A 15,116-nucleotide genomic window follows, 5' to 3' on the forward strand; every position below is an offset into this window, starting at 1 on the left:
GTGTGGTGTAGGGGACTAGGACATGGGAGAGTCCCATTTGCAAATTTTATTATCTTTTTCCACCTTCATCCTTTTCTCAATGATCTACGGACCTGCGTCTGATTTGACCTTATTCTCCATTTTATTCAAAATGTTATCATTGTATTATTTCTGTTTTTCCCCAGAATCTAGTTCATATTTTCATGTAGAATACATAGCAGTGACCAGAAAATTACTATGTCTTAGCAAGTTGAGAAGATTTGTAGCTCAGGTTAAGGTTCTGGGTGTGAGTTTGCTCGCTGAGCTGGAAGGTTAGTTTTCAGACATTTCATCACCTTTTTTTATTGGTAAAAATGTACTTTATTCATAAGATGTACAAAAAATAAAACATATTTATACACCTACCCCGTCATACAAGCCGCTCCGGGTTACCCAGGCGGTACGTACACCAACTAAAGGAAAAGAAAACCAAGAAGATAAAAAAACAAAGCAAAGAAAATACCCCGGCAGTCGTCTCCCCGCACAGTCCTCTTTGGCCCCTGACCAGTTGGGGAAGGCGCCAGCTGGGCCCAGTTACCAGATAGGGCCCTTTTTTCTATTCTGGACGAGGGGTTTCATAAGGTGGTCTTTCCCCACTGCGCCTTGGCAGCGGCTGCCCCAAGCTTTAGCACGTCCCTCAGCACCAAGTCCTGGACCTTGGAGTGCGCCAGTCTGCAACACTCGTTCGGGGTCAGTTCTTTCAGCTGGCAGACCAGCAAGTTGTGGGCAGACCAAAGAGCGTCTTTCACCGCATCGATGGTCCTCCAGGCGCAGTTGTGCATCTCGGTGTGCGTCCCAGGAAACAGCCCGTAGAGCACGGAGTCCCGCGTCACGGAGCTGCTCAGGACAAGCCTCGACAAATACCACTGCATCCCTCTCCAGACCTCCTGCGCATAGGCACACTCCAGAAGGAGGTGATCGACAGTCTCCTCCCCGCCGCAGCCGCCTCGAGGGCAGCGTGCAGTGGTGCAGAGATTCTGGGCATGCATAAAGGATCTCACTGGCAGAGCGCCTCTCACCGCCAGCCAAGCAATGTCCTTGTGTTTGTTTGAAAGTTCATGCAATGAGGCTTTCTGCCAGACGACTTTGGCAGTCTGCGTGGGGAACCACATGACGGGATCCACCCTCTCTTTTTCCTGAAGGGTCTCGAGGATACTACGTGCTGACCACTGCCTGACGGCCTTGTGGTCAAAGGTGTTGCCCTTCAAAAATTTCTCCATGAAGGACAGGTGGTACGGGACGGTCCAACTACTCGGAGCGTTCCGCGGCAACGAGGCCAGGCCCATCCTTTGCAACACCGGGGACAGGTAGAACCTCAGTAAGTAGTGACACTTGGTGTTTGCGTACTGAGGATCTATGCACAGCTTGATGCAGCCGCACACAAAAGTAGCCATCAGAGCGAGGGTGGCGTTCGGTACGCCCTTTCCCCCATTTTCCAGGTCTTTGTACATGGTGTCCCTGAGGACCTGGTCCATCCTCGACCCCCAGATAAAGTGGAAGATGGCCCGGGTAACCGCAGCGGTGCAGGTCCAGGGAATAGGCCTGCGCCACATACAACAGTACCGAAAGCCCCTCGCACCTGACAACCAGGTTCTTACCCGCGATGGAGAGGGACCGGACCGTCCAACTGCCCAGCTTCTCCTTCAGTTTGGTGATACGCACCTCCCAAGTCTTAGTGCATGCCCCAGCTCCACCGAACCAAACACCCAGCACCTTCAGGTGGTCTGTCCTGACGGTGAAGGGGATGAAGGAGCAGTCATCCCAGTTCCCGAAGAACATGACCTCGCTCTTACCCCTATTGACTTTGGCACCCGAGGCCAGTTCAAACTGGCCGCAGATGTCCAACAGCCTACTCACCGACCGACGATTGGTGCAGAAGATGGCGACATCGTCCATGTACAGGGAGGTCTTGACCTGAAGGCCTCCGCTGCCTGGGATACTCGCGCCCTTCAGGCTCACGTCCTTCCTGATGGATGCGGCGAAGGGTTCCACACAGCACACGAACAAGGTAGGAGAGAGCGGGCAGCCCTGCCTGACTCCAGATCTGACGGGAAAACTGTCCGATTCCCACGTGTTGATCGAGACTGCGCTAATGATGTTGGTGTGGAGCAGCTGGATCCAATTGCGGATGCCCACTGCGAACCCCAATTTGGAGAGGATGTCCCTCATGTAAGCATGAGAGACCCTGTCAAAGGCCTTCTCCTGGTCCAGGCTGATGTGGCAGGCGTCTACCCGCCTGTCCTGCACGTAGGCGATTGTATCCCTGATGAGCCCGAGGCTCTCAGTGATTTTCCTGCCCGGCACAGCACAGGTTTGGTCAGGGTGAATCACCGACTCCAGGACAGAACTGACCCGGTTGGCTATGACCTTGGCCAGGATTTTGTAGTCCACGTTCAATAGTGAAATGGGACGCCAATTCTTAATTTCTTCCCTCTCCCCCTTCCTCTTGTAAATGAGGGTGATGATGCCCTTCCTCATGGACTTGCACATTTCCCCTGCCCGAAGCGCACTATCGTACACCTCCAGCAGGTCCTGGCCGACCAGGTCCCGCAGAGCGGAATACAGCTCAACCGGTAAGCCGTCGCTCCCAGGTGTCTTATTCCTCTCCAAGGACTTGAGGCCTCTGGTCAGCTCATCCAGGGATATCGGCCGGTCCAGCCACTCCCTCGTGCCGTCATCTAAGACCTCCGTGATAGACGACAGGAACGACTCGGAGGCTGTGCTGTCCGTGGGCTTCGCGTCGTACAGTCCGGCATAGAATGATCTGCTGATCCTCAAAATGTTGGGCCGAGGTAACGTCACCGAGCCGTCGTCCTCCTTCAGCCGGCTAAGCACAGAGCTCACTTTGTGCACCTTCTGAAAGAAGAAACGTGAGCACGTCTCATCCTGCTCCACGGAGCGGACCCTGGACCGGAAGATTATCCTGGAGGCCTCCGTGGCGAAGAGCGAGGCTTGCTGGCCCCTCACCTCGCGGAGGTCCTCCGTGACATCAAACCCCATCAACTGCAGAAGGAGCATGTTCTGCACTCTTTTCTGGAGTCGCAACAGCTTTTCCCACCTCTCTCTCGCCTTCCGAACACCCTTGAGGACAAAGAACCTCTTGATGTTCTCCTTCACCGTCCCCCACCAGTCGCACGGAGACTCAAAGAGGGCTTTCATGATTCTCCAACCAGCGTACTCCCTCTTAAGCTCCTCGATATTCTCTGGGGTCAACAGTCATGTTGAGCTTCCATGTCCCCTTGCCAGTCTGCTGGTCGTCCTGTAAGTGAGAGTCGGCCAGCAGGAGGCAGTGGTCAGAGAAGAACACAGGCTCGACACTGGTGGACCTGACCGAGAACGCCTGTGACACAAACAGGAAGTCTATCCTTGAGTGGATAGACCCGTCTGGCTGCGACCAGGTGTATCTCCGCTGCGCTCCATCTGCAGGGGTGCTGAAGACGTCGAGCAGCTTGGCGTCCTTCACCGTGCCCATCAGGAATCTGGATGTGATGATCAGTTGAATCCCCCTATCCGCTGGTCAGGACGAAGGTCAGGACATACAGACAACAAGCAAAACGAACGTCATCTACAAAATACCTTGCAAGAACTGTGACAAACACTACATTGGACAAACAGGCAGAAAGCTAGCCACCAGGATACATGAACATCAACTAGCCACAAAAAGACATGACCCACTATCACTAGTATCCTTACATACAGATGAGGAAGGACACCACTTTGATTGGGACAACACATCCATCCTAGGACAAGCCAAACAGAGACACGCACAAGAATTCCTAGAAGCATGGCATTTCAACCAGAACTCCATCAACAAACACATTGATTTGGAGCCCATCTACCACCCTCTGAGAAAAAGAACAGGAAATGACATCACCAACACAGGAAATGACATCAACAGCCGAAGGAAACCTAAACAGATAAATAGAAAGCGGGAGGCTCACTGTTGATGTTACCTAGAATGGTGACTGATTGTCTGGGAATGAACCTTCCAGCTCAGTGAACCAGCTTACATCCGGAACAAAATAAAGACCCACTCTTTTGTGGACTGAGAAGAGGAGAGCGCGACTGTGCTGGAGGTGGAAGGAAGACGTCGGGTTGGCCATACACCCTTGCAACTGGTGGATCTTAATGCTGGCTTCGGCCTAACGCTGGCTCAGGGGAGCAGCCCACCTGCAATGATGGCTGCGGCGAGTGCTCGTTCCCCGAGTCAGGGGGTCCGGAACACCATCTTCCTGGAGGTTTTCAAGGATAAAGGAGGTGAGAGCCCCCTCTTTGTACTGACCGCTGTCCCGCTGTTTGTGATGCCAGTGCAGAGGAGCCATATGGTGACTGTACACATGTACAACCTGCATGTGCCAGCAGTTGATGTCCTGACCTTCCTCGGAAGGTACGTGAAGGTGGAAGGGGACCTAACCAACATCATGGACCCCTTTGGGATCCGGACCAGTAACAGGCAGGTCAGGGTGACGCTGAGGATGGGCGTGGACAGGAACAACATACACCCACCATCCGGCTTCGCGATCGGCGGGAGCAAGGGCTACCTGGCCTACGCAGGGCAACCTAAAGTCTGCCATGTCTGTGGTAGGTCAGGACACGTGGCGGCCGACTGCAAAGCCACCATCTGCAGGAACTGCAGGGAGGAGGGACACCTTGCAAAGGATTACCCAAAAGAAAAAAGCCGCAACCTTTGCAGGGAAGCGGGCCACCTCTATAGGGCATGCCTGCAGCGGGGGACCACCTACGCCCAGGTCGCCGGCAGGGGCAATGCGGGGCAAGCCCCCCCCAGAGGAGAGGAAGGCACCAGGCCCCTGCAAGGTCCCCCCTAATGTGCAGGAGGGTCCAGCCCCGCAGGACGGACCCGAGGCCAGCAAAGCCCCCTGCAGGCTCCGCTCCCCCCCAACAACCCGGAGTGGATGGAGGAGGCGACAGGTGACCCAGGGGAGTGGGCGACGGTCCGCAAAGCGAGGAGGAAGGTGCGCCGGTGGGCCCCGGCACTGCAACCATCAGGCAGGAAGAGGCAGCTACAGAGGTGCTGTAAGACCTCCTCTGACGAGGGAGATTCGGAGGAGGCTCGCCCAAAGCAGAATCTAAAGATCTCAAGGGAGAAGGAAAGCAGCACCCCGATTCCAGGTGACGGGAGGCATCCTGAGGCTCCGTCTGTCACCCAGCCACGCGCCGCTGGGGCCCTGGAGGCCCCCCTGGAACCTTCAGGCGGGAAGCACGAAACAGCGTGTCCCCACCCTGACCCAGAGCCGGACTCTCCGCCTCCGTACCCCCGACGGGGGGATGCCACACGGAAGGCAGCACGGATGGTTTCCTGAGCCCGGAGAGCTTCCAGCAGTTAGCCCGGGCAATGGGCATGAAGGGACAGATGGAGGGGCTGGACCTTGGGCTCAGGGAGGGTACTACGGTCACTGCCCAAAATGGAGGTACGAGTTGCAAGCATTAATATGCGCAGCATCAAGTCCACCGCAAGATGTGTGTCCACGTTGGCCCACCTGACCACCGTCAAGGCAGACCTCCTGTTTCTGCAGGAGTGCGGGATACCGCACCTCAGCAGGTACGGGAAATGGTCCGGCGCCTGGACCTGTGGGCCTTCGATCTGGTCGGGGCGGGGCGGGGGGGGGGGGGGGGGGGTGGAGGTGGTAACGACTGTCGCTCCTCTAGCCTGGCTATTCTGCTGCGGAAGTGCAACTTCACCATCTCTCAAGTTCAGGAGGTGGTGGGGGGGCGCCTCCTAGTGGCTGCTGTCACCTACAGGAATGCTCCCCTGAGGCTGATCAACGTGTACGCCCCAGCGGTACGGAGTGAATGGTTGGCCGTCCTGCAGCGGCTTCCACCCCTGCTGGCTACGTCCAGGCCGGTCATCCTAGGCAGAGACTTCAACTGCATTGTTGATGCAGATGGAAGATCCGGCGTGGGGACAGCGGGTGGGGGGAGTCAACTTGACATCATGTCCAGATTCCTGATGGGCACGGTGAAGGACGCCAAGCTGCTCGACGTCTTCAGCACCCCTGCAGACGGAGCGCAGCGGAGATACACCTGGTCGCGGCCAGACGGGTCTATCCGCTCAAGGATAGACTTCCTGTTTGTGTCACGGGCGTTCTCGGTCAGCTCCACTGACGTCGAGCCGGTGTTCTTCTCTGACCACTGACTGCTGCTGGCCGACTCTCACTTACAGGACGACCAGCCGGCCGGCAAGGGGATGTGGAAGCTCAACATGACTCTGTTGACCCCAGAGAACATCGAGGAGCTTAAGAGGGAGTACGCTGGTTGGAGAATCATGAAAGCCCTCTTTGAGTCTCCGTGCGACTGGTGGGAGACGGTGAAGGAGAACATCAAGAGGTTCTTTGTCCTCAAGGGTGTTCGGAAGGCGAGAGAAAGGTGGGAAAAGCTGTCGCGACTCCAGAAAAGAGTGCAGAACATGCTCCTTCTGCAGTTGATGGGGTTCGATGTCACAGAGGACCTCCGCGAGGTGAGGGGCCAGCAAGCCTCGCTCTTCACCACGGAGGCCTCCAGGATAACCTTCCGGTCCAGGGTCTGCTCCGTGGAGCAGGACGAGACGTTCTCGTGTTTCTTCTTTCAGAAAGTGCATAAATAGAGCTCTGTGCTTAGCCGGCTGAAGGAGGACGACGGCTCGGTGACGTTACCTCGGCCCAACATTTTGAGGATCAGCAGATCATTCGATGCCGGACTGTACGACGCGAAGCCCACGGACAGCACAGCCTCCGAGTCGTTCCTGTCGTCTGTCACGGAGGTCTTAGACGACGGCACGAGGGAGTGGCTGGACCGGCCGATATCCCTGGATGAGCTGACCAGAGGCCTCAAGTCCTTGGAGAGGAATAAGACACCTGGGAGCGACGGCTTACCGGTTGAGCTGTATTCCGCTCTGCGGGACCTGGTCGGCCAGGATCTGCTGGAGGTGTACGATAGTGCGCTTCGGGCAGGGGAAATGTGCAAGTCCATGAGGAAGGGCATCATCACCCTCATTTACAAGAGGAAGGGGGAGAGGGAAGAAATTAAGATTTGGCGTCCCATTTCACTATTGAACGTGGACTACAAAATCCTGGCCAAGGTCATAGCCAACCGGGTCAGTTCTGTCCTGGAGTCAGTGATTCACCCTGACCAAACCTGCTGTGCCGAGCAGGAAGATCGCTGAGAGCCTCGCGCTCATCAGGGATACAATCGCCTACATGCAGGACAGGTGGGTGGACACCTGCCTCGTCAGCCTGGACCAGGAGAAGGCCTTTGACAGGGTCTCTCATGCTTACATGAGGGACATCCTCTCCAAATTGGGGTTCGCAGTGGGCATCCGCAATTGGATCCAGCTGCTCTACACCAACATCGTTAGCGCGGTCTCGATCAACACGTGGGAATCGGACAGTATTCCCGTCAGATCTGGAATCAGGCAGGGCTGCCCGCTCTCTCCTACCTTGTTCGTGTGCTGTGTGGAGCCCTTCGCCGCATCCATCAGGAAGGACGTGAGCCTGAAGGGCGTGAGTATCCCAGGCAGCGGAGGCCTTCAGGTCAAGACCTCCCTGTACATGGACGATGTCACCATCTTCTGCACCAATCGTCAGTCGGTGAGTAGGCTGTTGGACATCTGTGGCCAGTTTGAACTGACCTTGGATGCCAAAGTCAATAGGGGTAAGAGCGAGGCCATGTTCTTCGGGAACTGGGACGACCGCTCCTTCATCCCCTTCACCGTCAGGACAGACCACCTGAAGGTGCTGGGTGTTTGGTTCGGGGGAGCTGGGGCATGCAGTAAAACTTGGGAGGAGTGTATCACCAAACTGAAGCAGAAGCTGGACAGGTGGACGCTCCGGTCCCTCTCCATCGCGGGTAAGAACCTGGTTGTCAGGTGCGAGGGGCTTTCGGTACTGTTGTATGTGGCACAGGCCTGGTCTATTCCCTGGACCTGCGCCGCTGCGGTCACCCAGGCCATCTTCCACTTCATTTGGGCGTCGAGGATGGACCGGGTCCTCAGGGACACCATGTACAAAGACCTGGAAAATGGGGGAAAGGGCGTACCAAACGCCACCCTTGCCCTGACGTCTACCTTTGTGTGCGGCTGCATCAAGCTGTGCGTAGATCCTCAGTAAGCAAACACCAAGTGTCACTACTTACTGAGGTTCTACCTGTCCCCGGTGTTGCAAAGGATGGGCCTGGCCTCGTTGCCACGGAACGCTCCGAGTAGTTGGACCGTCCCATACCACCTGTCCTTCATGGAGAAATTTTTGAAGGGAAACACCTTTGACCACAAGGCCGTCAGGCAGTGGTCAGCACGTAGTATCCTCGAGACCCTTTGGGAAAAAGAGAGGGTGGATCCCATCGTGTGGTTCCCCACGCAGACTACCAAAGTCGTCTGGCAGAAAGACTCATCGCATGAACTTTCAAACAAGCACAAGGACATTGCTTGGCTGGCGGTGAGAGGCGCTCTGCCAGTGAGATCCTTTATGCATGCCCAGAATCTCTGCACCACTGCACACTGCCCTCGAGGCGGCCGCGGCAGGGAGGAGACTGTCGATCACCTTTTTCTGGAGTGTGCCAATGCGCAGGAGGTCTGGAGGGGGATGCAGTGGTATTTGTCGAGGCTTGTCCTGAACAGCTCCGTGACGCGGGACTCCGTGCTCTACGGGCTGTTTCCTGGGACGCACACCAAGACCAACATCAACTGCGCCTGGAGGACCATCAATGCGGTGAAAGACGCTCTTTGGTCTGCCCGCAACTTGCTGGTCTGCCAGCTGAAAGAACTGACCCCGAACGAGTGTTGCAGACTGGCGCACTCCAAGGTCCAGGACTATGTGCTGAGGAACGTGCTAAAGCTTGGGGCAGCCGCTGCCAAGGCGCAGTGGAGAAAGACCACCGTATGAAACCCCTCGTCCAGAATAGAAAAAAGGGCCCTGTCTGGTAACTGGGCCCAGCTGGCGCCTTCCCCAACTGGACAGGGGGCCAACGGAGACTGTGTGGGGAGACGACTGCCGGGGTATTTTCTTTGCTTTTTTTTAATCTTCTTTGTTTTCTTTTCCTTTAGTTGGTGTACGTACCCCCGGGTAACCTGGAGCAGCTTGCATTACTGGGTAGGTGTATAAATATGTTTTATTTTTGTACATCTTATGAATAAAGTATATTTTTTCAAATAAAAAAAGGTGACGAAACGTCTGAAAACTAACCTTCCAGCTCAGCGAGCAAACTCACATCCAAATTACTATGTCTGTTAAATTTTCTGCTTTATTCTTTCTTTGGAAAGTGATGGTAGGTGCAGCATCCTAATTGCACTTTGTATCAAAGCAACTGAATTTAGAATTTAACAGAGGTTGGAAAAGAAATTAAACCTTCAGCATCCCCTCATGAAGTAGCCATCCCTTTTTGATAGTGTCTTTAAAAAATCCACACTATACCATCCATGCATCAGGCGAAAAGCATTGAACTATACATCTGCTACTTTATCATTTCATTTATTTTAGCAGACAAAGATTTATTTTGTCTGGAGTTTGTTCATATTTAGAGTCTGTACAGATACAAAGAATTCATTTACTGTACAGATCATGCCCCTTGGCTGTTTTCTGAACTGAACCAGATCTAAGACCTTAAAAAGGGATAGTAGGAACTGCAGATGCTGGAGAATTTGAGATAACAAGGTGTAGAGCTGGATGAACACAGCAGGCTAAGCAGCATCAGAGGAGAAGGAAGGCTGACATTTCTGTCAGCTTTCCTGCTCCTCTGATGCTGCTTGGCCTGCTGTGTTCACTCAGCTCTAAACATTGTTATCTCAGATTAAAAAGGGATTTGTTTTATTAAGTTGCTGTCAGGCCAATGCATGACTTTGAGAGCTCTGGCTTATCAGTGCTGTGTTCACACTGTGAAATATATTGCTGAGATTCAAATTTTTATCAAAGGTATAATGCAGGAACTGCATTTACTAACATCTTTGTCATAAATTCAAATGTTATTTTCAGGACCAGTCCAGTTATACCTATCTAACAAAGTATACAACCTGTTTATTTACATGATATTCCTGTGCAATGTCAGCCCCAGAATAACTGCAATATACTGTACAGACTGAATAACTTGGTGTTAATTGCAAAATATGCAATGCGCGATTCACTGTGAGTTCCTGAATATTTAAAGTACACATGAAGCAAATCACTTTCAGTTCCTCTGTAACTATGTCTATTGGATAATTTAACATTAACTTCTGTTTATGCACAGTATACATTGAGGAAGGAAGAGTCTTTTGGCATCGTGGTGGTGTCTGAATGTCAGGGCAAGAAGGTTTGGGTGCAAGTCCTACCAATATAAGAGATGTGCCTTAATATGTCTGAATAGGTTGACTAAAATTTATTGTATTGGGTAAGGACAGTTCATTCACAACCAACTGCTACTGTACAGCTCATGTATCAACTCCTATTGTATATGTAATGTGGCACAAATTATCTCTATTCCTAGTCTAGTAATAATACTGCTGGGCCATCACCTTGTCCAATTCTAATTGGGTTAGTCGTATTATTGTTGGACTATTAGTGGAGAAACCCTGGTAATGTTCTGGGAACTAGGTTCAAATCCTGCCATGACAGAAGGTAGAATTTGAATTCAATAAATATCTGGAATTAGATGTCAAATGATGACTGTGAAATCATTGTTGATTTTTGGGGAAAACACTATCTGATTTGCTAATGTCCTTTAGGGAAGGATTCTGCCATACTTACCAGGTATGTCCTAGCTTAACTCCAGACCCACAACAATATTGTTGACATTTAACAGCCTTCTGGGCAATTACGGATGGCCATTAACGCTCACAACCATGAATGAATTTTTTAAAAATGTACTGTGCATATTATATGTATGTCTCAAGGTCAGCTTTAAAAAGAACCACCAGAATCTTACAGATACAGAAAAGTTGCAGGTTTGATTTGCTTCTCAGCCTGTTGGTTTATCGGCATCACAATCTAATGTCCTTACAACATAACTTATTCCACCAACATTTATATGGGCAGCCCTAGCTAAACTAGGTATCACCAGAGGAGCTGGTAGTCCTGATAGTGAACATTTTTGAATGGAGATCATCTAAAGATGGTCCTTGAAGATTTTAAGCGATGGGGCTGTGATATTTCTTTTGACAGCCTTTTCCATCGTGGATTATCCTTGGGAGGAAATATTGTTCATTCAGTGCCTTGGAAAAAAATAATCTTTGTGGTGTTTATTGATGGCAATCTAATGTTTTTGCCATTACCAGAAGGCACTGGATATTTGTTTCTATCAATTCCCACCAGTCCATTCCATAATTTATAGAACACGATCTGTTGATTTCTTTCTTTGCGGCAGTGATTCCCATTTCAAATCTACAATCAAGGATATAACTCTGGTATTATTTCCTGGGCTGATTCATACAAAATTAAGCAGCACATCTTTAGATCACCTCAATTTTGTATATATTTCAAAGCCTATAAGAATCCAGATGGAACTTGCTTACTCCAGGAGTAGGTGAACAAGCCTTCAGTAAGATGTAACTCTCATCTTTTTGTTTCAATGCGTCATGAACACAAATTAGAAACCCTAAGAAGTATGGATATTTTAAGCTTGTAATTCCAAAATATCCTTTTCTTTTAGAGGACTGACATAGCCAAAACAAAATTGCAGAGATACATTAAGTGGCTTTCTCGAGCGTGTGAGAGAGAGAGAGACCTATAGAATGTGACACCTAAAGATGTGAAAGGAACTTCAATGACCCTTCAAAAGTTAAGCGGCAAGTTAAGCAGCAATTTGAAATATTAGAGCACAGAAGGTTGGTTGGGGATGGGTAAAGGTGTGGAGTTTGGCTACTCAGAAGTTTTTTCTCAGCCCATAAGATTAAAAATATGAATTATTTATAACATCTCTGATAGGCAGAGCATAAAGGTTGGTTGCATCAATTTACATAGCCACTCCTTCCACCCTTATTCCCTCCAAACTCCGCACAGACCTGGGGTTCATTCATTGCCAGATGAATCAGAGTCATAGAGATATACAGCACAAGAACAGACCCTTCAGCCCAACACGTCCATGCCGACCAAATATCCTAAGTTAATTTAGTTCCATTTGCCAGCATTTGGCCCTTATCCCTCTCAACCCTTCCTATTCATGTACCCATCCAGATGCCTTTAAATGTTGTAATTGTACCAGCCTCCACCACTTCCTCTGCCTGCTCATTCCATACATACACCAAACTCTATGAGAAAAATTTGCCCCTTAAATCCGTTTTAAATATTTCCCTTCTCACCTTAACATTAAACCCTCCATTTTTGGACTTCCCCACCCTAGGAAAAAGACCTTAGCTATTCACCCTATCCATGCTCCTCATGATTTTATAAATCCATTTAGGTCACCGCTCAGCCTCTGATGCTCCATGGAAAATAGGCCCCAGTCTATTCATCCTTTCCCTATAGCTCAAGCCCGCCAACCATGGAAACATCCTTGTAATTCTTTTCTGAACCCTTTCAAGTTAACAATATCCTTCCTATAGCATGGAGACCAGAGTTGCCCATGGTATTCAATTGTGGCCTAACCAATGTCCTGTACAGCTGCAACATGACCTCTCAACTTTTATACTCAATGCACTGACTAATAAAGGCAAGCATACTGAATGCCTTCTTTGCTATCCTGTCTAACTAGGACTCCATTTTCAAGGAACTATGAACCTGCATTCCAAGGTCTCTTTGTTCAGCAACACTATCAATATTATCATTGTCCTTCATTTTTCTCACCACCAACTCCTATCAGGCTGCTGTAGGGTCTTCAGCTGCATTTCCCAGTCTGCATTAAACAAGTCATCATCAATATGTTGGTCATGGCTCAGAAGTTAAATCTCTGAATCAAAAGATCATGGGTTCAATGTTCCACTCCTGCGAATTATGCATAACATTCGTTGCTAACATTTCAGTGCTGCATTGAGGGAGCCCTGCATTACTGGAGATGCTGCATTTTGGATGAGACTTCACACAGAAGCCCCAATTGTTCTCTCCTGCAGCACTACTTAGAACAGAAGTTGAGTTATCCTCAATGGCTCAATCAAAATCAAAAGGCTGTTAACATGGGTCATTACCCATTGCTGTTTGTGAGTGCTCACTGTGTGCAAATTGACTGCTGTACTTCCTAACTTACAACTGTAGTACATGTCAGAAATCAACTTAAACTGTTAAAAGAAAGGCTGGATAGGCTGGGATTTTTTTCACTGGCGCAGAGGAGGTTGAGAGGTAACCTTATAGAAGTTCATAAAATAAAAAGGGGTAATGATAGGGTGAGTGGTAGTTGTCTTTTCCCTAGCATGGGGCATTTCAAGTCTAGGGGGCACATTTTAAGGTGAGAGGAGAGAGATTTAAAAAATACATGAGGGGCAATTTTTTTACGCAGTGGGTGGTTCAAATGTGGAATAAACTTCCTGAAGAAATGGTGGATATGGATACGATTGCAACATTTAAAAGACATTTGGATAAGTACGTGAATAGGATAGGTTTGGAGGGATATGGGCCAGAGCAGACAGGTGGGAATAGTTTAGTTTGGGATTATGTCTGGCATGGACCAGTTGAACCAAAGGATCTGTTTCCATTCAGCATGACTCTGACTCTGTAACTGTTTTGTGATATCCTGCAGTTATAATGGCACTGTATAAATGTATGTCTTCTTTTTTTGTTTTCAGTTCAACCTTGTGACAGCAAATTAATAACAGATGGCAAGAGGCAGAACTGAACAATCCTGGCTTTTACAGCAGTGTCCAGCTGTCCTTATTTACAGCCGTGAAGCAGGACACCAGAACTCATGCTAGGGTATGTTCCCTGTGCATGTATAATGCAATAATGGACTGGTTTCCCTGGTAGATACTTTGAATTCATAGTTTTGATGTATTCCCATGCAGAGGATGGCTGCTGGGTGACATTGCATATGCATGGGTGTAATCTGCTATCAACCATTGCACATCCCCATCCAAGTTAAACATCTGTATATTGTCAAGTCACCATAGCTTTATCAGACCATAGGGCTGCTCTGCCATCAGAGAGAGTTGACTGATGATGATTTTACCTGAGAGCTGCCGTACCTCAAGCAAGGGGAGAGGTTGAGAAGGAAGTCATTCAATGATAACCTCAGTTGGTGATGGGAATTGAACCCTCACTGTTGGCGTTACACTGCTTTGTAAACCAACCATCCAGCCAAGTGAGCTAAACCAACCAATGTAAAGATAAAGTTCCATAATAGATATTATAACTTTAAAGAGATGGTGCTGAAGGTCACAAGATATCAGTCATGTTTCCAAGTTGTTAGATGGTTGATGGCAAATAATCTGTTGAATTCATGAGCATAACAAAACCAGAAATTCACGATTCAGTTACTCAAAGGGGAAACCCAAGTCCATATTCCTATAATTCAAAGCTTACTGAGGGATAAATCTAATCTTCAGGAGTATTCCTTGAGAAAATGAATGATGAAATGTTTTAATTCTTTTGTTTTTTAGAATATTGAGCAACCTCTACTGTAAAATTAATCTCAATATAAAATGAACAAAATATTAATACAAAATTAATCAGGATAAAATTCTGAGGAGCTTGTATTGTGTAATTAAATCTCTAAGTGCTTCATGAACGGAGTTATTTCCACTGTATAGTATTGACTCAATATTGGTGTCACTCTTGCAAGTGCTCTTAAGATGACGAGATCATTGCAGCAAATAAAAATTAATTGAAAATAGTAGGAGTTAAATACTGTACCATGAGACACAGAGCAAACAAAGGTTGGGGTGTGCAGGATTTTGATTTTAAAGGCTAGACTCTTGCTGGAGGTGTTAACCAGACAAGACAGGCAAGAAATCTATGTGAACAATGTAAATTTTTAAAACCAGGCAACCCTACAGCTGAGGAGAGCTACAACTGTTGGATCTAGCAGTTAAGTTCTCATCTGCCACTAATTGTAAACCCAGAAGAGTGAGATTGCTTCCCTCCAGTCCATCAAAAAAACTTGCTTTGGCCTGAACTCCTGCAGCCCCATTTTATAAAGTAATGATTCTGAAAAAGTTAATGTTAAAGCTGCATTAAGCTCCAATTATCTGATGCTGTCAAACAGTCTTCTAA

The sequence above is a fragment of the Stegostoma tigrinum genome, chromosome 35, assembly GCF_030684315.1.
Source record: "Stegostoma tigrinum isolate sSteTig4 chromosome 35, sSteTig4.hap1, whole genome shotgun sequence".
Classification (NCBI taxonomy): domain Eukaryota; kingdom Metazoa; phylum Chordata; class Chondrichthyes; order Orectolobiformes; family Stegostomatidae; genus Stegostoma; species Stegostoma tigrinum.